At 32.0% G+C, this 25,030-nt stretch overlaps 1 long non-coding RNA gene across 1 annotated transcript; it reads left to right on the top strand.

Moving 5' to 3' along the window:
* The first annotated feature begins 8,623 nt into the window (after window positions 1-8,623).
* On the top strand, window positions 8,624-9,195 carry LOC127705804 (uncharacterized). The gene is made up of 3 exons (XR_007984035.1): window positions 8,624-8,723; window positions 9,036-9,093; window positions 9,150-9,195. It is a non-coding gene; the product is annotated as an uncharacterized LOC127705804 (long non-coding RNA).
* Window positions 9,196-25,030: the final 15,835 nt, after the last annotated feature.

The following is a 25,030-nucleotide window of genomic DNA, read 5'->3' as shown; positions in this document are numbered from 1 at the left end:
CGCTCATTATATATGGAATATATTTTAAAAAGGAAAGCATTAAGAACAAACCTCCCAAAACAGCAAAGAGTAACGTTAAGATGGATTGATGCCTGTGGCTTAATAGGCACTTGAAACAACTCATAAAAAAAACGGGATAGGTGGTACAAACTAAAAAAGAAACTTGGGGACCATGACGATGAGACAAAGAACAATAAAAAACAAAACAAAATGCAAGAGACACAACGAGAACTTCAACGTGCTTACCATGCTTACTGGAACTAAATAGAGGGTATACCTACCTATCTACCCTCTTCGTCCTCGGTTGGACATAAGGCCTAAATTATAATTTTAATCTCATTTGTTATGGTTTCTGTAACAAAGTTGTTGTACAGGATGGGGTAGTTAGCCATATACCACGAAACGCTCCAACCTAGAAGGCCAGGGATTTTTCATCTAGGTTTCCTTCCTCTAGAATGGTTGCCTGCCACGGCTAATGATGCCATCCTAACATGGTTTTTACCATGTTAACGTTAGATTTCCTTCTCCTAGATGAGCTGCCTTTCTGGGCTTCGATTCTCGTTTAACCGACTACCTAACCCATAGCTGGGTCAAGGTTGGCGAGTGTTAGGGTATATCCTCTAGCCGGTAGGCCTACATACTGCATATCTAGGGCCCTTGCAGCTCCGAGATCCCTAGCAGTTTAACCTGAAACATGTGAAATGCTAGACCATGTAGACCCTGGTATCCGTGTATTGCCACGAGAAGGCACTGCTATTAGAATCTTTGATAGTGTAAAGGCTGCGTACCAGCAGAAGAGACTTCATTCACAAAGTAGACTAGCTGGCGGTGGTGCTAAATCTATGACCCCCCCCCCCCCCCAAACCCAAATGGACGTCACACTCAACTCCAAAACATATAAATGAACCAACATGTTTCTATCTATCTATTATAGTTTGTTCAGATACTAGGCAAAAACACAAAAAATGGGAAAGATCAATATCAAAGGACAATAACTCTAATAAGGGGTCGTCAAGACGATTTCAAGACTGTGACCTCATTTGTAGATCTTGTCTTGTTGATCTTTTTTGCTTATTTAAGTTTCTATCTATGGATAAGTTTTTTCAGATATTAGGCAAAACACAAGAAGATAAAAATTGTCATTAAAGGACAATAACTCTAATAAGGAGTCGTCTGATGATTTCGACCATGTAGACTTATTTGTAGATTTGGTCTTGTTGATAAGTTTTTGTATATAAAGTTTCTCCCTATCTATTATAGTTTTTCAGATATTAGGTAAAAATGAGAAAATCGATAAAATTCGTCATTTAAGTGGAATAACTCATATAAGGAGTCGTCTGATAGTTTTGAAGTAAATAGAAAATATGAAGTAGATCTCATCATTCTGAACATCTTTGCCACTGACAGATTTTCTCCATAATGGCATTCTTAGCAGTTGTCAAGATAATAGACAAAACTTGCATTTTACCCCTGTTCTATTGTTAGCCATGTCCGCCATGTTGGTTGGCAGTCTGGGTCATCAGACACATTTTTAAACTAGATACCCTGATGATGATTGTGGCCAAGTTTGGTTAAATTTGGCCTAGTAGTTTCAGATGAGAAGATGATTGTAAAAGTTAACGACGAAGACAGACGCCAAGTGATGAGAAAAGCTTACTTCATTCCTTTTAGGCCAGATGAGCTAAAGTTGGTAAAATTCGTCATAAAAGGGCAAAAACTCCAATAAGGAGTCTTCTGACGATTTCAGCCACTTTACTTAATAGTAGATCTTGTCCGTCTGATCAATTTTCGTGATAAAAGTTAGTTTCTATCTATTATAGATTTCAAAATAATAGGCGATAATTTGTTTCGCCGAGGGCAGCTGAATACGACCACAGAGGTCCAACCCTGAACAGTTGGGGCAAAAATGGACACAATATTCGCGCTTGATACAGGTCTGAATTTGGATTGTAATTCAATATTTGACACATAATAGGTTTCTGACACAGAATAACTGTAGTTAAAGAACTTAGAATTGGTTATATGATTTGAATTTATATTCAATTTTTGGCTTTTGTGCAATACACTATGCTGTTGCGAATTGACCCCCCCCCCCCCCCTTTTAAAAAAAAAAAAAAATTGAAGGATTTTCTTTTTGATTTCTGAAGTCTTGAGGAGAAAATTGTCCCCCCCCCCCTTTTTCCTAAAAAAATTTCTTTCCCTCAGTCATGGTCTTAATTTCAGTTCAAATTTAACCATAATAACCAATTTAAATACATCATAAACATCTTAAAATAGAAAATGACATACATAATCATAGCTAAAATTAATAAACCTTAATCAGCATTTTTTAAATTTTAAAAATAGTAACTTCTAACTAGAGGCTCTAAAGAGCCTGTGTCGCTCACCTTGGTCTATGTGCATATTAAACAAAGGACACAGGTGGATTCATGACAAAATTGTGTTTTGGTGATGGTGATGTGTTTGTAGATCTTACTTTACTGAACATTCTTGATGCTTACAATTATCTCTATCTATAATGAACTTGGCCCTGTAGTTTCAGTGGAAATTATTTTGTAAAAATTTATGTTCAAATTGTTAAAAATTTATTATAAAGGGCAATAACTCCTTAAGGGGTCAATTGACCATTTTGGTCATGTGACTTATTTGTAGGTCTTACTTTGCTGTACATTATTGCTCTTTACAGTTTATCTCTCTATCTATAATAATATTCAAGATAATAACCAAAAGCTGAAAAAATTTCTAAAAATTACCAAATCAGGGGCAGCAACCCAACAACGGGTTGCCTGAATGGTCTGAAAATTTAAGGGCAGATAGATCTTGACCTAATGAACAATTTTGTTTTTGAAAGATTTGCTAGAAATGCTTTGGGTTTAGATATATGAGCCAAAAACTGCATTTTACCCTATGTACTATTATTAGCCATGTCGGCCATCTTGGTTTGAGGGCGGGGTCATCAAACATAATTTTTAAACTACATACCCTAATGATGATTGTTTACAACTTTAGTTAAATTCATCTTTGTAGTTTCAGAGGAGAAGATTTTTGTAAAAGATAACAAAAATTTACGAAAAATTGTTAAAAATTGACTATAAAAGAGCAATAACTCCTTAAGGGGTCAACTGACCATTTTGGTCATGTTGACTTATTTGTAGAACTTACTTTGCTGAACATTATTGCTGTGTACAGTTTATCTCTATCTATAATAATATTCAAGATAATAACCAAATACGGCAAAATTTCCTTAAAATTACTAATTCAGGGGCAGCAACCTAACAACGGGTTGTCCGATTCATCTGAAAATTTCAGGGCAGATAGATCTTGAGCTAATAAACATTTTTATCCAATGTCAGATTTGCTCTCAATGCTTTGGTTTCAGAGATATAAGCCAAAATCTACATTTTATCCCTATGTTCTATTTTTAGCCATGGCGGCCATCTTGGTTAGTTGGCCGGGTCACCGGACACATTTTTTAAACTAGATACCCTAATGATGATATTGGCCAAGTTTGGTTAAATTTGGCCCAGTAGTTTCAGAGGAGAAGATTTTTGTAAAAGTTTACGGACGACGGATGCCAAGTGATGAGAAAAGCTCACTTGGCCCTTTGGGCCAGGTGAGCTAAAAATGAATTGACAGCTAATCACATCAAGACAATACAAAAATTCTTTATACATAATTTAAAAGCAATGTAAGGGAGGCAATTCAAAGTTGTGTTTGAATTACCTCCCTTACACTGTAATTTGTACTTAAGTAATTGTCCATTAACCAGGACACCCTTGTTTTTTTCTCACTTTTTTGCCCCTAATTCCTAAACGGTTTGAGCCATAACCCACAAAGCCAATCCTAACCATCCCTTTGTGGTATGGAAACTTGTGGTATAATTTCAGAGAGATCCATACACTGTTCCACAAGTTATTGTCATGAAACTAGAAAAATGCTTATTTGGGCCCCTTTTTGACCCCTAATTCCTAAACTGTTGGGACCATAACCCCAAAAATCAATCCCAACCTTCTTTTTGTGGTTATAAACCGTATGTTTAAATTTCATAGATTTCTATTTACTAATACTAAAGTTATTGTCTGGAAACCAAATGTCTTTGGACGACGACAACAACATGATACCAATATCTGACCACAACTTTTTTTTTTATAAAAATGAAAAACTAGAGGCTCTAAAGAGCCTGTGTCGCTCACCTTGGTCTATGTTGCATATTAAACAAAGGACACAGACAGATTCATGACAAAATTGTGTTTTGGTGATGGTGATGTGTTCGTAGATCTTACTTTACTGAACATTCTTGCTGCTTACAATTATCTCTATCTATAATGAACTTTGCCTAGTAGTTACAGTGGAAAATGTTTTGTAAAAATTTACAAAAATTTACAAAATTTATGAAAATTGTAAAAAATAGACTATAAAGGGCAATAACTCCTTAAGGGGTCAATTGACAATCTTGGTCATGTTGACTTATTTGTAGATCTTACTTTGCTGTACATTATTGCTGTTTACAGTTTATCTCTATCTATAATAATATTCAAGATAATAACCAAAAGCTGCAAAATTTTCTTAAAATTACCAATTCTAGGGCAGCAACCCAACAACATGTTGCCTGATTGGTCTGAAAATTTCAGGGCAGATAGATCTTGACATAATGAATAATTTTATCCGCGTCAGATTTGCTCTTAATGCTTTGGTTTCAGAGATATGAGCCAAAAACTGCATTTTACCCTATGTACTATTTTTTAGCCATGTCGGCCATCTTGGTTCGCGGGCGAGGTCATCGGACACATTTTTTAAACAAGATACCCTAATGATGATTGTGGACAAGTTCGGTTAAATTTGTCTTAGTAGTTTCAGAGGAGAAGATTTTTGTAAAAGATTACAAAAATTTATGAAAAATGGTTAAAAATTGACTATAAAGGGCAATAACTCCTTAAGAGGTCAACTGACCATTTTGGTCAAGTTGACTTATTTGTAGATCTTACTTTGCTGAACATTATTGCTATTTACAGTTTATCTCTATCTATTATCGTATTCAAGATAATAACCAAAAACGGCAAAATTTCCTTAAAATTACCAATTTAGGGGCAGCACCCAACAACGGGTTGTCCGATTCATCTGAGAATTTCAGGGCAGATAGATCTTGACCTAATAAACAATTTTACCCAATGTCAGATTTGCTCTAAATGCTTTGGTTTCAGAGATGTAAGCCAAAATCTACATTGTATCCCTATGGTCTACTTTTAGCCATGGCGGCCATCTTGGTTGGTTGGCCGGGTCACCGTACACATTTTTTAAACTAGATACCCAAATGATGATTGTGGCCAAGTTTGGTTTAATTTGGCTGAGTAGTTTCAGAGGAGAAGATTTTTGTAAAAGTTAACGACGACGGACGAAGACAACGACCGACGGACGCCAAGTGATGAGAAAAGCTCACTTGGCCCTTTGGGCCAGGTGAGCTAAAAAAGTCAGTAAAATTTTACATTTAAGGGTTATAACTCCTATAAGAAGTCGTCTGACAGTTTTGATGTAAATGAACAGCAGTTAGATCTTAACAATCTGAACATTTCTGCCACTGTCAAATTTTATCTATTCATACTTGTTTTCAAGATATTGGACAAAACTAGCATTTTACCCCATGTTCTATTTTTAGCCATGTCGTCCATATTGGTTGGCAGGCAGGGTAATGGGACATATTTTTTAACTAGATACCCAAATGATGAATGCGGCCAAGTTTTGTTAAATTTTGCCCAGTAGTTTCAGAGAAGATTTTTGTAAAAGTAAACGACAACGTACACCAAGTGTCCTAAAAGTGATGTAAAGGTCAAATGATTGCTGCCAGACAACATGTGCATCATGCAATTATTCCATACATCAAACATATTTGACCTATTGCTTACAGTATTTGATAAACAAAACCTTGTAAACTTGAAATTGACCCATTAACCATGGAAATGAGGTCAAGGTTAGCCGAAAGGAGCCAGACATGTACACCTTACAATGATTCCATACACCAAATATAGTGGCCCTATTGCTTATAGTATCTGACAAATAGACCAAATCAGAAAATAATTAACAGTGACCATTGAACCATGAAAATAAGTTCAAGGTCAGATGAAACCATGTGAAAGACATGTACACCTTACTATCATTTTATACACCAAATGTAGTTGACCTATTGCTTATAGTATTTGACATATAGACCGAATTAGAAAAAACCTAATACTGTAAATTCAGAAATTATTGCGTGCATTTATTATTGCGATTTTGTCATTTTAGACTAAAATGTGATTTTAAGTTTTGCGATATTGAGAAAAATCCTGTTTAATTCATACAAAAAATTTCAAAATGCGAGTTTAAATTATTGCGTTTATAACCCTGTCGCATTTTTCGCAATAATAAAAACATCGCAATAATTTCTGAATTTACAGTATTGACTAATGAACCATGAAAATGAGGTCAAGGAACCTGCCAGATATACATGTACACCTTACAATCATTCCATATCACTTAAATTTCAAAGGGGCATAATTCGAGAAAAATATTTTATTGTCACTGAATTTTGACTGAGAAAATGCAGATGTAATCCTTTGACCTCAATATCATTAAAGGTAACTGAGCTTAGGCTTATCCTTTAGGATTGTTAAATCATGGAAATTCATTAAAAATTCCTTGAAAAAAATCATTGATTAGTCCTATTTTGGAACTTGTATTGCTCAAACATCTGATAGCTTTTCAGGACTTTTAGAACTTGACTTAGCTTAGGTTTATCCTTTCTGATCGTCAATTTGTGGGAATTCATTTGTTCCATAACCACATCAAAATTTTATGAAATTTTCCCTTATACAGGCACAATATTTTGGAATTCTTGAAATATTTTATTATTCAATTTCCTAGGTTATATTATTCTGTTGCTCCTACTCTAAAATGAAGTAAAAGATCCTGTCCTGAAAACTGTACATAAATGTAGAGATGAGATCAAACTAATCAAGAATCTGACATTTTTAGTTGTTACAAAAAAAAAATAAATTGCTTCGCCGAGCGCAGCTGGATATGACTTTTGCTTTTGTGCAATACACTATGCTGTTGCGAATCGACCCCCCCCCCCCAAAAAAAAGGCTTAAAACAAAAAAATGACATACATAATCATGGCTAAAATTAATATTCCTTAATCAGCATTTTTAAATAGTAACTTCTAAAATAAATTGACAGCTAATCACCTCAAGACAATACATTTCTTTATACATAATTTAAAAGCAGTGTAAGGGAGGTAATCCAAACATTACCTTGTACTTTTTTTTAATTGTCCATTAACCAGGAAACCCCTGTTTTTCCCCAATTTTTTGCCCCTAAATCCTAGACGGTTTGAGCCGTAACCACCAAAGCCAATCCTAACTATCCCTTTGTGGTATGGAAACTTGTGGTATAATTTCAGAGAGATCCATACACCGTTTCACAAGTTATTGTCTGGAAACTAGAAAAAAATGCTTATTTGGGCCCCTTTTTGGCCCCTAATTCCTAAACTCTTAGGACTATAACCCCCAAAATCAATCCCAACCTTTCTTTTGTGGTTATAAACCTTGTGTTAAAATTTCATAGATTTCTATTTACATTTACTTAAGTTATTGTCAGGTAACCAAATGTCCTCAGACGACGCTGACGGCGTGATACCAATATAGGACCGGAAAATTTTTTGCAGTCGTATAAAAATTACTCTAATACATGTATCGTAAAATGGTTTTATTTCTTTAATGAAACAGTGACATATTTACAGTTTGTATAATAAATACATGTGCTAGAAATATGAATGCTGCATTTAACTCATGAAATTTGGTAATTTTTTATCCAGTCATAACATGTGGTATGCTTCCTCTCATGATAAAATGTTATATTGCATTTAGATAATATATTCAGCTTAAAAACAAAATACTGACAGCCATTCCTACACAACACAAGGCAACATATGGACTTAATCTTTCACCTGTAAAAAAAAGAAAATACCATAAATTATGTATACAAAAATAGACAACTTTTTCTAGTAGCTCATATAAGACCACTGTTAAATCTTTGAGAAAAAAATGTTTAAGATAGTTCCTGAAGAATTCCATTTTATGGTTTCAAGATAACATTACAATACTGAAGTGTTGTTATAATCCTATTTATAAGGGTAAAAATTTTTACTTAAGTGTTGACCTCAGTATTGTTTAACTGTAGTAATGACTTCAACTACTTAACTGACTAACAAATAACAAGAAAAAAAATAATATGAATGGTGACAAAATATTGTTTGACAACTTTTATATCACTTTGAATTTACTTTAGCTATAGGCTTATCATGATTCAGGATGTGATGACTTTTACATGTTTGTTTTTTGTTTTATATTTTATTTATTACTTTATGTACTGTTTTTTTTTAATTTGTGTTTCCAAATTGTACTAATCATGATTAACACAACCAGTACCACATGTGGAGTAGGATATGCTTACTAATCATGAGCAACACAACCAGTGTCACATGTGGATCAGGATATGCTTACCCTTCTTATGCACCAAATATCACCACTAGATTTTGGTTGAGTTCGTGTTGCTCAGTTTTTAGTTTTTTTATGAAGTGTTTTGTAGATTTTTTTATTGTATAATCCTGATTTTTGCCATGATTTTGTAGGTCTCTCTAAGTGTTTTGTAGACATTGTATAATCCTGATTTTTGCCATGATTTTGTAGGTCTCTCTAAGTGTTTTGTAGACGTTTTTATTGTATAATCCTGATTTTTGCCATGATTTTGTAGGTCTCTCTAAGTGTTTTGTAGACGTTTTTATTGTATAATCCTGATTTTTGCCATGATTTTGTAGGTCTCTCTAAGTGTTTTGTAGACTTTTTTATTGTATAATCCTGATTTTTACCATGATTTTGTAGGTCTCTCTAAGTGTTTTGTAGACTTTGTATAATCCTGATTTTTACCATGATTTTGTAGTATAATCCTGATTTTTACCATGATTTTGTAGCATAATCCTGATTTTTGCCATGATTTTGTAGGTCTCTCTAAGTGTTTTGTAGACTTTGTATAATCCTGATTTTTGCCATGATTTTGTAGGTCTCTCTCTGTTTTGTAGACTTTGTATAATCCTGATTTTTCTCATGATTTAGTAGGTCTCTCTAAGTGTTTTGTAGACTTTGTATAATCCTGATTTTTGCCATGATTTTGTCTCTCTCTAAGTGTTTTGAGTTCTGATTCTCCCTTTGATATCTTCCATCTCTATTTTTCTAATCAACTTCTTCACATCAAAAATCAGTTTTAAATAACATGAATTAAATGATACAGCAATACTCTAAGCAATGTGCCATTTTACAACTATTGAACCATTATTTTAACCTTTTAATTTGATAAAAAGAGGTTTAAATTGACTGGCATATACAGAAGTTCTTACCTATTCTAGCACATTTCCAAAAGATACCTAAAACCCTGCAAAATAAAATACATAAAAACAAACTTAGTTATTTTCATGTTCAACTAGACAAAAATAAACAGCTGTGCCATGAACGCATGATACGCCCTATTGTACATATTAAAATTGTTGCAAGAATAAAATGGGATACTTCAAAGGCACTTAATCATGTGTTCACCAATTCCAACAGTTACATAAAGTTTCCACTAAATTGCTTAAACAACTCAACTTATGGTACAATACATGTATGTGAAAAATTTACTAAAGTCTGACAATTAAAGTCCCATAACTCTAAAGCGCCAAATTGGAAAATTTAAAAAATCAAAAGTGAGCTTTCTTTCATCAATCCTCACAATAATATAAATTTTGGAGGAAATAAATCCTGACATACTGGAGTTAGTGTGCGATTTGTGAAAAATTGCCTTAAATGTAACAATTAAAGTTCCATAACTCTGGAACAACAGAAAATTTATTTTTTTTAAATCAAGAAGAAGCTTCTTATTAATAATTCCCACAATAATGTAGTCATCAATACTGGAGAAAGTACATAATATGTGAAAAGTTGCCATGAAATCTACGGGTCAAAGTTCTGTACCTCTGGAATGACAAATCCAAAAATAAACAAGAGGCTGTCAGATTGACAGCAAACTGGATTTCCTGCATGAAAATGATATTTGCAAATCTGAACCCCCAAACAGGATCAAGTAAAACAAGAGTGCACACGCTGAAATGTCTCGCCTTCTTTACTAATCATTGATATTATGTTGATAGTCCTAAATATAAAGCTTTATTACAACTGTCACATAAACTTAACATTAACCAAGTAAACTAAACATTGACCAATGAACCATGAAAATGAGGTCAAGGTCAGATGAACCATGCTAGGCAGGCATGTACAGCTAACCATTCTTCCATACAACAAATATAGTTGACCTATTGCTTATAGTTTAAGAAAAACATACAGCACAAAAACTTAACTTTGACCACTGAACCATGAAAATGAGGTCAAGGTCAGATGACACCTGCCCGCTAGACATGTACACCTTACAATCATTCCATACACCAAATATAGTAGACCTATGGCATACAGTATAAGAAAACCAGACCAAAACACAAAAACTTAACTATAACCATTGAACCATGAAAATGAGGTCAAGGTCAGATGACACCTGCCAGTTGGACATGTACACCTTACAGTCCTTCCATACACCGAATATACTAGACCTATTGCTTATAGTATCTGAGATATGGACTTGACCACCAAAACTTAACCTTGTTCATTGATCCATGAAATGAGGCTGAGGTCAAGTGAAAACTGTCTGACGGGCATGAGGACCTTGCAAGGTACGCACATACCAAATATAGTTGAACTATTGCATATAGTATTAGAAAAAAAGACCAAAACTCAAAAACTTAACTTTGACCACTGGACCATGAAAATGAGGTCAAGGTCAGATGGCACCTGCCCGCTAGACATGTACACCTTACAATCATTCCATACACCAAATATAGTAGACCTATGGCATACAGTATAAGAAAACCAGACCAAAACACAAAAACTTAACTATAACCATTGAACCATGAAAATGAGGTCAAGGTCAGATGACACCTGCCAGTTGGACATGTACACCTTACAGTCCTTCCATACACCGAATATACTAGACCTATTGCTTATAGTATCTGAGATATGGACTTAACCACCAAAACTTAACCTTGTTCACTGATCCATGAAATGAGGTCGAGGTCAAGTGAAAACTGTCTGACGGGCATGAGGACCTTACAAGGTACGCACATACCAAATATAGTTATCCTATTACTTATAATAAGAGAGAATCTAACATTACAAAAAATCTTAACTTTTTTTTCAAGTAGTCACTGAACCATGAAAATGAGGTCAAGGACATTGGACATGTGACTGACGGAAACTTCGTAACATGAGGCATCCATATATAAAGTATGAAGCATCCAGACCTTCCACCTTCTAAAATATAAAGCTTTTAAGAAGTTAGCTAACGCCGCCGCCGCCGCCGTAGCCGCCGCCGCCGCCGCCGGATCACTATCCCTATGTCGAGCTTTCTGCGACAAAAGTCGCAGGCTCGACAAAAAATAAATTAATTTTTGTAGGGTTCAGAAATGGAAAGGCCAAAATCAATCTAGGTATCACTTTCGCTACTTAAAGGTCTACAACTCAACAACAATAAAAGTTAAAATGGTGAAAATCGAACTTGACCTTCATTTAGTCACAGGAAACAACATTTCTAAATTATAAAAGATTTCGTTAAAAAGTTTTCAAATTACTGCACGGACAACGCTATAAGTATCACTTTTGGGTACTTAAAGGTCTGCAACTCAAAAACGATAAAGCTAAAATTGTGAAAATCGAACTTGACCTTCATTTAGTCACAGGAAACAACAATATTTAATCTGAAAAGATTTCCTTGAACAGACACTGGTTGGCAGCCGCCTGCCTTGCTGCCCGACCGCCATACATCACCAAACTAATAACCGATATTTTCCTTTGAAAAATCCAGTTAAAAAAGTAAAAAGGGAAATCTCTTCTGTCAATTATAATGTGTTAAAGTTATATAAAAAACTAAACAAAAACTTGATATGAGTGAGTGGACAAATCAGGCAATTTTTGTAATACATACAGAAATAACAGGCATACTGTTATTGTGTAAATTCTGACAGAGTTATCTCCTCCTGTCATGAATTGTGGTGTTGAAATAACACATTTCCATTATTGTACAAAGAAACGATGTCTGTAATAATGCCTTTTAGTTATCACAGACATTTTCATTGGGTGAAACGCAAATCAGAATTCCCACAATAACAGTATGCCTGTTTTTATGAAGCTTGGTTACTCATTTAAGTTCTTTTTTTGTCCCCTTATCTTGGTGCTGTTGACTACATGACATATCTTTTATGTAAGATTTGTTAAATACATTTAGGCACAAACTGTACAACAAAGACACAATACATGTACATGTAATACGTATGTATATAGTATTGATAGTGAAGACATATTGATCATCTACAAAGAGCCTGTGTCACTCACCTTGGTCTATGTGTATATATACAACAAAGGACACTCTCCAAAATTGAGAATGGAAATGGGGAATAGAATTCATGACATGTTTAGTTTCTCTTTATCTTCTTTAGTTTTTGCTCAAAACACAAAAGAGAGTAAAAAAAAATCCTCATTTAAGGGCAATCACTCCTATAAAGAGTGACAATTTCACTAAACTATATCGACAAAATTTGACTTGTTAGTAGATTTTGACTTGCTGATAATTTTTGTGATTTAAAGTGTCTATTTTTTGTATTATAATTTGTTATCATAAATGGCAAAACACAAAAAAAAATGTCTTTAAAGGGCAATTACTCCAATAAGGAGTCGTCGGACGATTTCCTCCATATTGTCTTAATTGTAGATCTTGTCTTGCTGAGAAGTCGTCTGAAAGTTTTGACGTATAAAGACAATTGGTAAAGCTCAAAGTTTTGAACATTTTTGCTCCTGTCAGATTTTCTCTATCTATAACGGTTTCAAAATAATAGACAAAACTTGCATTTTACCCCTATGTTCTATTTTAAGCCATGTCGGCCATCTTGGTTGACAGACGGGGTCACCGGGGATATTCCTTAAACTAGATACCCCGATGATGATTGTGGCCAAGTTTTGTTAAATTTGGGCCAGTAGTTTCAGAGGAGAAGATTTTTGTATAAGTTAACAGACAATGGAAACTCTTCATTAAAGGGCAATAACTCCAATAAGGAGTTGTCAGACAATTTCCTCCATTCCATCCTAGTTGTAGATTTTGTCTTGCTGATCATTTTTGCTTATTTAAGAAGTTTTTATCCATAGCTATCTATTATAATTTTTAAGATATAAGGCAAAAACAAACAAAAAATAGGTAAAAATCGTCATCAAAGGGCAATAACTCTAATAAGGAGTGTACTGACAATTTCTACCATGAAACTTATTTGTAGAACTTGTCTTGCTGATCATTTTTGCATTTTGAAGTTTCTCTTTATCTATTACAGTTTTCAAGATAGAAGGCAAAAATGAAAAAAAAAATTGGTAAAATTTGTCACTTCAGGACAATGCCTCCTACAAGAAGTCGTCTGACAGTTTTGACGTATATGGACAATTGGTAGAGCTCAACATTTAGCTCCTGTATAATTTTTTCTATTTATAACGGTTTTCAAAATAATAGACAAAACTTGCATTTTACCCTGTGTTCTATTTTTAGCCATGTCAGCCATCTTGGTTAGCAGGCAGGGTCATCGGACACACCTTTTAAACTAGATACTCCAATGATGATTGTGGCCAAGTTTGGTTAAATTTGGCCAAGTAGTTTCAGAGGAGAAGATTTTTGTAAACGTTTATGGACGACGACATCGAACGCCAGATGCCAAGTGATGAGAAAAGCTGTCTTGGCCCATTGGGCCAGGTGAGCTAAAAAAGTGATCATCTACAACATGTACCAGATTAGTTACCAATTCAATACATGTGCGGCCTCAAATTATAAGTAAAACTTTATTACAATAATAATGACAATTTTTTTAAGAAAATGGAAATTGAGCATCAGCATATTTCTTCATTTGAATAGAAAGAAATTGGTATATATTTCAATTTGGATCACATTTTTAAGACATCTCTATATATATGTATTAATGTAGGTAGGTAGAGGCATTCCAAGCTTATTTCTGCTTTGCAAAGAGTGAACAAATTCTTGTTTACTTACCCAGTTTTATTTTTGTCCAATATTCTTGGTGATATTGACCTTATGTATGCACATGTACAGATAAGAAGTAATACTACTGTCAGAAGACTTTGAAAGTTGAACAGTGCAGACTACAAAATAAAACATATCAAAGTATAATAAATAAATCTTAATCTAAATTCTAAAATAATCATGATAATCATGATAATCATGATAATGGACAAGCTTTGGATACATCATATATCCTATATTTACAAAGTATAAACCATTCATTGACATTTTATAATAGAAAACAAAAGGCTAGTTAAGCAGAACATATCTTACAATGTAGTCGGAAACAAATTCTTATGAAAAATATGTAACATCCCTGATCAGTAACTGTAATTAATCTGGCCATGCTAGTTCTGGGCCCCATTGACATTATAACTACTAAAATACTGTAAGGTTTACAATTGAAACAAAATACTTTTAATTGAAAACGACTATACCTATAAGCTCAAACATGTCAGTTTTTCATTTTTTTCATCATGAATATAAAATGATATCAATTTTGATAACTTCATTTGGAAGTAGACAAAAAAATAAAAAAAATGTTGGTATTTGTTTAAAAAAAAGACCACCATAGCTGTAGTTCTTATAATGTTTCATTTAAATACTGGTTTATTATTTGTTATAAAAAATGGCAGATTAATCCCTTACTATCTTTCATAAACTATTATTATTTTTTCAAATTAAAAAAAAAACTTCAATCAACCAAGGTTCAACATTAACTTTAAAAATTTTCCATTTGGGCAAGAGACCAGGATATTTTACTTGTTAGAAAAGGAATACCACATGTCCAAATTATGTACTTCCTTAGAAATTTCCAGAGGAGGGAAGACACTCTACACATGGCAAGCATAATGGACTTATATTATCGATCGGTTGAGGTGATAATGTGTCATTTATTACAAGCAATTGGTACTGTGAACATCACCTGGATAGTCGAAATGTGTCGAATAAGATTATAAACATAAGCAGTAATATACAGTTGTAATGATTATACAATATTTGCCAGGAATAAACAAATGTATCCCCTTATCTAACTGGGGCCTTTTTCGAACAACATGGACATTAATTGAATACTAATTTATTAAAGTCATTTAATTGATTTTGAGCTTTTATTCGAGTCAAAACTTTAATTTAATACAACATTATAAATATTAGACACTTTCTTCAATATAAGAAGAAAAACATGAGAAAACGCAATAGAAGGAAGCTGACCAATGCACAAAAAATACACAATTAAAAAATAAAAAGCTATTTTACATTTTTTTTTAGTGAACATTTTCATTTTATCTTGACTATATTTAAAATACACAATAAATGGTACAGTACAACCTGTGACTTCCTCTTAATTATGTCCACCCTCTTGTATGGGTTTATTCCCGATTGTCCCACTTTTTAAAATTTTAGAGTTCTGATTGTCCCACATGAAAAGTTCTGATTGTCCCACATTATTTTATTATGTAAAATGTTCTTAAATAAACAAGGTAGTTGTTGTTTGTTTTACTAAATAAACAAGAATTAAAATATGATCTTTTAAATCATCACATTAAAGCACTTTTGATGAAATAATATAAAATTTCTGAGTTATAAAATATAATGTTACTCTTATTTGTAAAACAAATATCAGTATTGTATTTTTAATTACATTTTTTTATTAAAGTTTTTAAATAAATTTAAAAATGATACATGCAATGATTCTAAATGCTCCTTCGGTTCTCCTGTTGAAGATGCCATCCATTACTTTCTAGAATGCCCATTATATCATAACCAAAGAATATCTCTGGTTAATGATCTTATACATATGAACATACACATCGATATTGAAATGCTATTGTTTGGAAAAGATGCATATAATTACGAAACTAACTCTAAAATTTTTGATAAAGTTCGTTATTTCATTAAACAGTCAAAAAGATTTTAACGTTCTAAGTCAGCAGCTTTCTTTTTTCTCTCTGTCCTATTTGCTTTTTTTGTTGCCAAGCCAATGTGTGACTCCTTCCTTTATAACTGTCGCTATACTATGTATGTGTTTGCTGTCATCATATATGTGTATTGTATATGTAAGGAGAGGACTTAATATAAGTTGTAATAACTTGTGTCCAATCCTATTGCTTGATTTATACAATAAAATATTATTAAATTAAAATTAAATTAAAACGTCAGATTAACCTGAACCCAACAACTTTCTTCATTGATTACGAAGCTACTGTTCAGAATTCTGCCAGAGTATCCTTTCCAGGAAAAACTATTGAAGGGCATTTTGTTTCACTATACTCAGTGTATTTGGCGAAATGTGCAGTAAACAAGACTCGTCTCTTAACTATAAAGGAGAACCAGACATTCATCAACTTATACGGTCGGCAGCAGTTCTTCCTCTGGTACCACCTACAGAAAAAGACGACGTCTGGTTCCATACACTTGAAGACCTGGAAAATTTGGACTCAACAGCAAATATCACTTCGTTTACGGATAACGTCACAACATACTGGGTTGAAAGCAACAGGCAGCTATGGAACCATTACCAAACCGAAGGACCAAGAACGACAAACCACCTCAATGGATGTCACAGTAGCTTGAAGAAGATGATCTAAGTACCACACCCAAACATAGTATAAAAGCTACTGAAATATCTTAAAGAAGAGCAGGCAGGAAACGAAATGACTATCATTCAGTACCAAGATTGGGCAGTAGGACCAACATATAGAACAAAATACAAACAAGTCAACCAATGCCTACAGGAACTCAGACCATCTTCAGAATAGCGAAGTTATTGTGTTTCAGTATGCTGACATTACTTCTGACTTATTTGTTACATTTTGACTAAGTTTGTTGCAATTATATGATTTGTTGTGATGTTTAAGTTATGAATCATGTGTGCTTAATTGTTGTACCTTATGCATTGTGCGTGCTTAATAGTATCTGCTCTTCGTGTCATGTGTCATGTGTGTGCTTTAATGAATTAATTTGTTTATTGCGTGTACTTTATTGTATGTAGCTGTTTATTATGTGTGCTTAAGTGAAACTCTTTTTATTATATTTCAATGTAGAATTGAGAAGTGCTTGATATGTGCTATTTTATGACTAAATATATATTATAGTCTGTGTTTGATGATACTTTGTTGCTAATATATGCAAAAAAGAAATATGTTAATATTATTATTTGTTCATATTTCTTATTTTATAAGTTACATTGGTTAGTTACCTTTAATTACCTGCTACACACTATAAAAACAATTTAATTACTATCAAAACAATTCCCAATTGTCCCACATTTAAACTTCCCAATTGTCCCACAAACATCTTCCCGATTGTCCCACAAAATTTCATTACTTTTTTACCTGTAATTTTAAAAAGTGGGACAATCGGGAAGACACCCTTGTATGGTCACCATCGAATGGTGGCCATTTATTGGGGTATTCAATCTTGAGATGTTGGCCATTTATTGGGGTCATAAAACATAGGTTGATGTTTTATCTAATTATGTTACCTGTTGAAATCAATCAGCATTGAAGTTTTCAGCTTGTTTGTTTCATTAAAATTTACCTGTACAGGTAGCTCAGGTTTCTTCTCAAATTGACATTTCACCTTTTCTTGAAAATGTAGAATAGAATGTTGCTTTAGTCTTTGTTAATTAAACTTAATTCATATCATTTGTTGATTTTTCTGTCTAAATTTACATTTTTTCTTTTTTTTCCTAATGTTTTTCTTTTTTAATTTTTTCATGTTATTTTTTATTTTTTATTTGTTTTTTTGCTTCTTATTCTTTTAATTTCTTCTTGCAAAGAATCTTGAGTAAAAATGACAAAAATTCAAAGATAAGTTATTGACTAGCATTTGAAAACAAAACAGAGAATCCTTTAAATAATTATTTTTTTCAGTAAAAAAAGTTATTGTACATGATGTGCATGGAATTCTATTGTTTGTTTGCATTATAATATGAATTATTATTAATTATAACTTATAATCATGAAAATTATATGTTTGAAGGAACCATGAAGCAAGTAATTTAACAAGCCTGTTTCTTAACAAATTAAAATTTTCAATATCATGAATATCAATCCTTTTACAATAAATTTTGTTAACACAGTTGTATAATCTAATATCATGATTATTATTCAGGAAAATTACAGATATCATTATATGGTATAGGAATAAACTATTTTTGTTTTTTTATATTTTTCAAATCTCAAAACTGGAGTTGTGCATGAAGAACCACTAAAGAGACTTAAATTTCCCAAATGGCTACCTAGTTATTATAAAATTTTGATAAATGCTAATCATAATGAAAAATGTTCTTATCTCTGAATAAAGTCAATGAAAGTAAATCTTTGAAAAGAAATTGTATTTAAAGAAAAAATTGTCTTGCTTTTTGAAACCAGAGACATATCTATATACACATATATATATGTCTCTGTTGAAACAATTGTAAACTTATCAAGTATGTTATCTTCAGTTTGGCTAATTTTGTCAGTTAACAGGCAAAATTTGTCTCCAGAAAAAAATAAAGTACACTTCCATATAGATTGTGACATTTTTATGGTCCATTAATTAAATTACGTTTTGTTCTGTGTATTACATTGTCGGAAAGTGCAGGACTGGCATATGCATGATACTTATTCTTGGTATACATTTGCAAAAAATATTTCACTCAACTCAGGCCTTTTAGATAAAGTTAATAATTGCAGGGACTTGAATGAATTAGATTCTTTCAAGCCCTTGATTAAAAATGAAATTTAAGAAAAAAAATTAAAATATTTTTGAAAATAAAACTAGAGGCTCTAAAGAGCCTGTGTCGCTCACCTTGGTCTATGTGCATATTAAACAAAGGACATAGATGGATTCATGACAAAATTGTGTTTTGGTGATGGTGATGTGTTTGTAGATCTTCCTTTACTGAACATTCTTGCTGCTTACAATTATCTCTATCTATAATGAACTTGGCCCAGTAGTAACAGTGGAAAATATTTTGTAAAAATTTACAAAAATTTACAAAATTTATGAAAATTGTAAAAAATTGACTATAAAGGGCAATAACTCCTTAAGGGGTCAATTGACAATTTTCGTCATTTTGACTTATTTGTAGATCTTACTTAGCTGTACATTATTGCTGTTTACAGTTTATCTCTATCTATAATAATATTCAAGATAATAACCAAAAGCTGCAAAATTTTCTTAAAATTACCAATTCAGGGGCAGCAACCCAACAAAGTGTTGCCTGATTGGTCTGAAAATTTCAGGGCAGATAGATCTTGACCTAATGAACAATTTTATCCACATCAGATTTGCTCTAAATGCTTTGGTTTCAGAGATATGAGCCAAAAACTGCATTTTACCCTATGTACTATGTTTTAGCCATGTCGGCCATCTTGGTTCGCGGGCGGGGTCATCGGACACATTTTTTAAACTAGATACCGTAATGATGATTATGGACAAGTTTGGTTAAATTTGTTTTAGTAGTTTCAGAGGAGAAGATTTTTGTAAAAGATTACAAAAATTTACGAAAAATGGTTAAAAATTGACAATAAAGGGCAATAACTCCTTAAGGGGTCAACTGACCATTTTGGTCAATTGACTTATTTGTAGATCTTACTTTGCTGAACATTATTGCTGTTTACAGTTTATCTCTATCTATAATAATATTCAAGATAATAACCAAAAACGGCAAAATTTCCTTTAAATTCGAATTCAAGGGCAGCAACCCAACAACGCGTTGTCCGATTCATCTGAAAATTTCAGGGCAGATAGATCTTGACCTGATAAACAATTTTACCCCACATCAGATTTGCTCTAAATGCTTTGGTTTCAGAGATATAAGCCAAAATCTATATTTTACCCCTATGTTCTATTTTAAGCCATGGCGGCCATCTTGGTTGGTTGGCTGGGTCATCGGACACATTTTTTAAACTAGATACCCTAATGATGATTGTGGCCAAGTTTGGTTAGATTTGGCCAAGTAGTTTCAGAGGAGAAGATTTTTGTAAAAGATTACAAAAATTTATGAAAAATGGTTAAAAATTTACTATAAAGGGCAATAACTCCTTAAGGGGTCAACTGACCATTTTGGTCAAGTTGACTTATTTGTAGATCTTACTTTGCTGAACATTATTGCTGTTTACAGTTTATCTCTATCTATAATAATATTCAAGATAATAACCAAAAACGGCAAAATTTCCATTAAATTACCAATTCAGGGGCAGCAACCCAACAAAGGGTTGTCCGATTCATCTGAAAATTTCAGGGCAGATAGATCTTGACCTGATAAACAATTTTACCCCATGTCAGATTTGCTCTAAATGCTTTGGTTTCAGAGATATAAGCCAAAATCTACATTTTACCCCTATGTTCTATTTTTAGCCATGGCGGCCATCTTGGTTGGTTGGCCGGGTCACCGGACACATTTTTTAAACTAGATACCCCAATGATGATTGTGGCCAAGTTTGGTTAAATTTGGCCAAGTAGTTTCAGAGGAGAAGATTTTTGTAAAAGTTTACGGACGACGGACGACGGACGTAAAGTGATGAGAAAAGCTCACTTGACCTTTCAGGTCAGGTGAGCTAATAAAAACTTATGATGAATACAGTAAACTCAAATGCTTCACCAAGTAAAGAATTAGTGGTCATAATTTAGAAATAGAAGATGGTGGGTAAAAATTCCTATAAAGGATAGAATTGTTTGTAAAATAAACACAACAACTTAGAGATAATCAATTATAAAATTGTTTACCTTCTCATTATAATGTCTCTGACCAGTTTATGAATAAAATCTTGAATCTTATGAATGAAATTTTAACCAAGAACAAAAAGTAAAAGAAATGCTAAACCTCTATAACATGGAACATGTTTAAAATATTGGCTCCTTTATAAAAAAAAAAGTCATTAGAACTGAGGGCAGAAACCTAATAATTTTTTTCCATGTGTTTTGATTTCTTATAGAATTGTTATTTCTTTGCATTATAATGTTTGTTTTTGTTTTTTTTTGTCAGAAACTTGATTAAATTGTAAAATGTTTATATGACAATAAAAATATTATCAAATTTTTCTGTAATGAATATTTTGAATATATACATGTATTTGTTCAATTGAGAAATAATGAATTGCCCAAATTTTATTTAGAATAAGTCCTAAAGATAATCTTAAACATTTGTTAAACAATGTTGAATGCAGTAAGTATAAACAATTTTGATTTTAGAAAATTAATTTGAGAAACACCTTTTCAATAGAAAAAGGCAGGCGATGTGAAAGTTTGCATTATATTAGAAGATGATATTCATTTATTATTCACTTGCCAAAAAATACATGTAACAAATAACTTAAATTGAGAGAATTATTTAAAAGGTATACATGGTATAATTTCAAAACAAACAGTCATGAGAAAAATTTTACAAAAAAAGTTAGGAAGCTATATAATCATGTATATGTTCAACTAGTTTTATTATTTCATTTTATTTTAGAATTTTCTTGTCATAATCAAAGTTATTAAATTTGACAAACACATATATTTTACCTGAGACACTTTACCTGTAAGTTATATAATTTTAACACTTCAATGCAGTCATGATTTCCCTTTATCCTTGACTAGTTTTTGATTAATACCTTGTGTATTAATTAAGCAACAGGAGGTACAATGATGGACATTTAGGGCCATCATGGTGACCATATTTTTTATGGCCACCATTAGTAAGATAATGTCACAGGTAGTACTGTATTTGTGGCTAAAAGTTTACGTATTTATTTACGGATTTGACAACTATATTTGGACATTTATTCGAAAACTGTCTTTTTTTGGCGTCTTACTATGCAGCAACGGATGGAGACTTAAAGAGACCTTTTATGCTTTATGCTGTTTGAACAATATTCTTTAACTGTTATAAATTGCAATGTTTTTTACTTGCGAACTAAAGAAATATTAACAAAAATTTGTGCAATGTATTTTTTACAGACCTCAAATAAAAATTCCTGCCATTAATACGGAACATAATCTTAAAAGAAACAATTTACCAAAAAGTAAAAAAAAAATTTCAGTAAAAGTGATTTTCAATCATCAATAAATCTTTCCATGTTAAAACTTGTTATATTTTCCATGATTGCATTAGAATATATTTGAAATTAAAACATGAACAAATCGATCTTTTACCATATTTAAAATTGCCACGGAAGCTGATATCGAACCACATGTACATAACCTGATAAGTTTTTGCACACAGCACCTGGGCTGTCGTCCCTCCTCTAAAAAATTTCTGAACTGCCATTATGGACACACAATTATTTTATTATGTTCATGTTTTCATTTCTTTAAAATGCCACTAAAAAGTTTCCCCAGCGTAGCTGCCATTTATAACCATCTGGAGTCTGGGATGGATACACCATGTTATTAAGAATATAGAATATGGACATATCTTTTACGCACAAGAGAAAACCTCTCCAAATACATTGTAAACAAATGACAAATCATGAACTCCAGACTCTCATGTGAAATAAATTAACATAACTCTTTAAACTTGTATTGTATTTAAATAATAAGGTTTTATTAAATAAAAGGGGGTGGGGGCTAGCTTATAAGTTTAACTTTTTCCTCAATGAAAATAAATTTTACAGAAGAAAAGAATTCTTGCAACAAAAAAACAAATTGTTGGACAGAAAGTCACAGGACAAGTGTAATATATATTTTTTGATTGTTTCTTTGATTGTACATTGTATATCTCTGTTAATAATAAGAAAAATCAACATGAAACAAACAAAAAAATAATTCAGTAATTGTTTACTTTATCCAGAGACATATAATACAAGAGATTCGCAACTCGGCGAAATCCCGTAATAACACGCGGCCACTAGTTAAACCTCGCGAGATTTCCTTAGGTAATAAAGTCATTAATAAAAGTATTAAAAGTACTTGAAGTAAGGACGAATGTTTAAGCATAACATAAACTGTTTCAGTGTTAAATTTATCATAATTAATAAAATAATTTGAGTACATATATAATTATTTATTTTAATGTAATTTTGATTTTAGATTTTTATTATTAAAAAAGAGACATAATTTGATATTGTATTAAAAAAAACTGATATTAAATAATTAACACTTGATAAATTGTGTCAGAGTTCATTTCATTTGATAGTTACATAATGGGTTTCTATTGAATATACACCTGTCTCGGAGACATAATTTCACAGTGTGACATGTATATTAGGTTTGAATTATTCGATGACCAGGTAAATCACGAACATGTTATAAATAATGAGTTTTAATTGACACCTTGTAAACAAGAAGTTGTTACACCACAGGTGTCCACGCTCTTTCCAAAAATACAATTCACAAAATGTAAAATTAATTAATGTGGAAAAAAACTTAATTTATTTGTTAATTAATTGTTAATCATGATATGCTTTGTTTTTTATTCTTGATATTTATAAATAATTAAAATTTTATTTATTTTTATATTCATCATTTATTGGGCTTGCATCGAGTTTTTTCTGTAGGATTGTCGGTAAATGTTTAATTTGATTTCTAAGTGTTGTTTGACAGTTTCATCATAGGCTTGCATATTGAGTTGTTTTTTAAATGATTGTCGGTAAATTTATGGTTTCTTCATGTTCGAAGTGTGTATTGAGAATTAATATTTAAGAAAATTACAATTAATTTCTCATTTGAATAAAGCTTCATTCATGTGCACGCAATATGGAAAATTCCGATTTTATTTCGTGGGATGACAATCTTAATAGTTACGACTTAGATATACTCCTAGTTGAATAAACTGATAACGAACTCTTTGTTGATAGTGAAAAGGACGAAAACATAAGCGAGAGACCCACCAACAAAAACAATTGACAATACTTCATACATAGATGGATATGTGTGTCCTCGAAGCAACAAAAAATCTATAAAAAACACAACATTGAAGTGGGAGCCGAGGTCATACATCAAAGCAACATGGAAGACACTATTTAAAAGTATTTTAAAACCTTATTTCCTCGAAACAATCATTTGTAGTGGTTTTTGTCTTTTAATCATTTGTAGTGGTTTTTGTCTTTTTATTCTGGGGTAAAGAGATGGCAGTTTAAAAGTAAGATTGTTTATGTGTATACATATACAAATCATTGGTGTAAATAAAATCTTTTATTATCAAATATATATATATATATATCTTTTGCAGTCACCATTGAAATGTCCTCAATACGATTTTAACTTAAAAATGAATTAGGTTCATGTTTTGAATGAGAAGCGTAGTCTGAAACGACAACAGATGCATGAAGCTCATTCCGATAATATTACGACCAGCAGAAGGTTTCCTTTACTAGGAAAATTTTACTCCTTTTGTAAATTTACTGCATTCGTATATCTTTGGCACCCTAAAAAAGAAGAAAAAAACAATGACTTAAGAATAGGAGAAAATAAACAACTTTGCCATAAACAGAATGAAAAATCATCTGAATAAACTGTCTAACAAAATGCAGGCTATAAATTTCATAGTGCACAAAAATGAAGGACTGATTTAAGGAAATTTGTCCATGAACAATTTCAATATTTAGCCAGTTTAATAAAAAAAAAAAAAAAAAAAGAAAAAAAAAAAAATGGGAGTAATATATATCCCTATAATATGACATATTTATTTGTAAATTTCTAGTTTTGACGAAACAGATTGATAAAATTAGCATAGCTGGCTTTGTGTATTAATAACAAAATAATAGTCAGCTTTGTTGATATTTTTAGAAATAACTGTTATTGCCCCATAAAATTATATATTTATTAGCATATTTCAAAGTTTTAAGAAAAAAATTGGGAGATCAAATGGTTTCTACGGCAATAGGTGAAG

This window comes from Mytilus californianus, unplaced genomic scaffold (genome assembly GCF_021869535.1).
Source record: "Mytilus californianus isolate M0D057914Y unplaced genomic scaffold, xbMytCali1.0.p SCAF_6, whole genome shotgun sequence".
In the NCBI taxonomy this organism is placed as follows: domain Eukaryota; kingdom Metazoa; phylum Mollusca; class Bivalvia; order Mytilida; family Mytilidae; genus Mytilus; species Mytilus californianus.
Note: the sequence above shows the minus strand (reverse complement) of the source record. Positions and strands in the feature narration are given on the sequence as shown.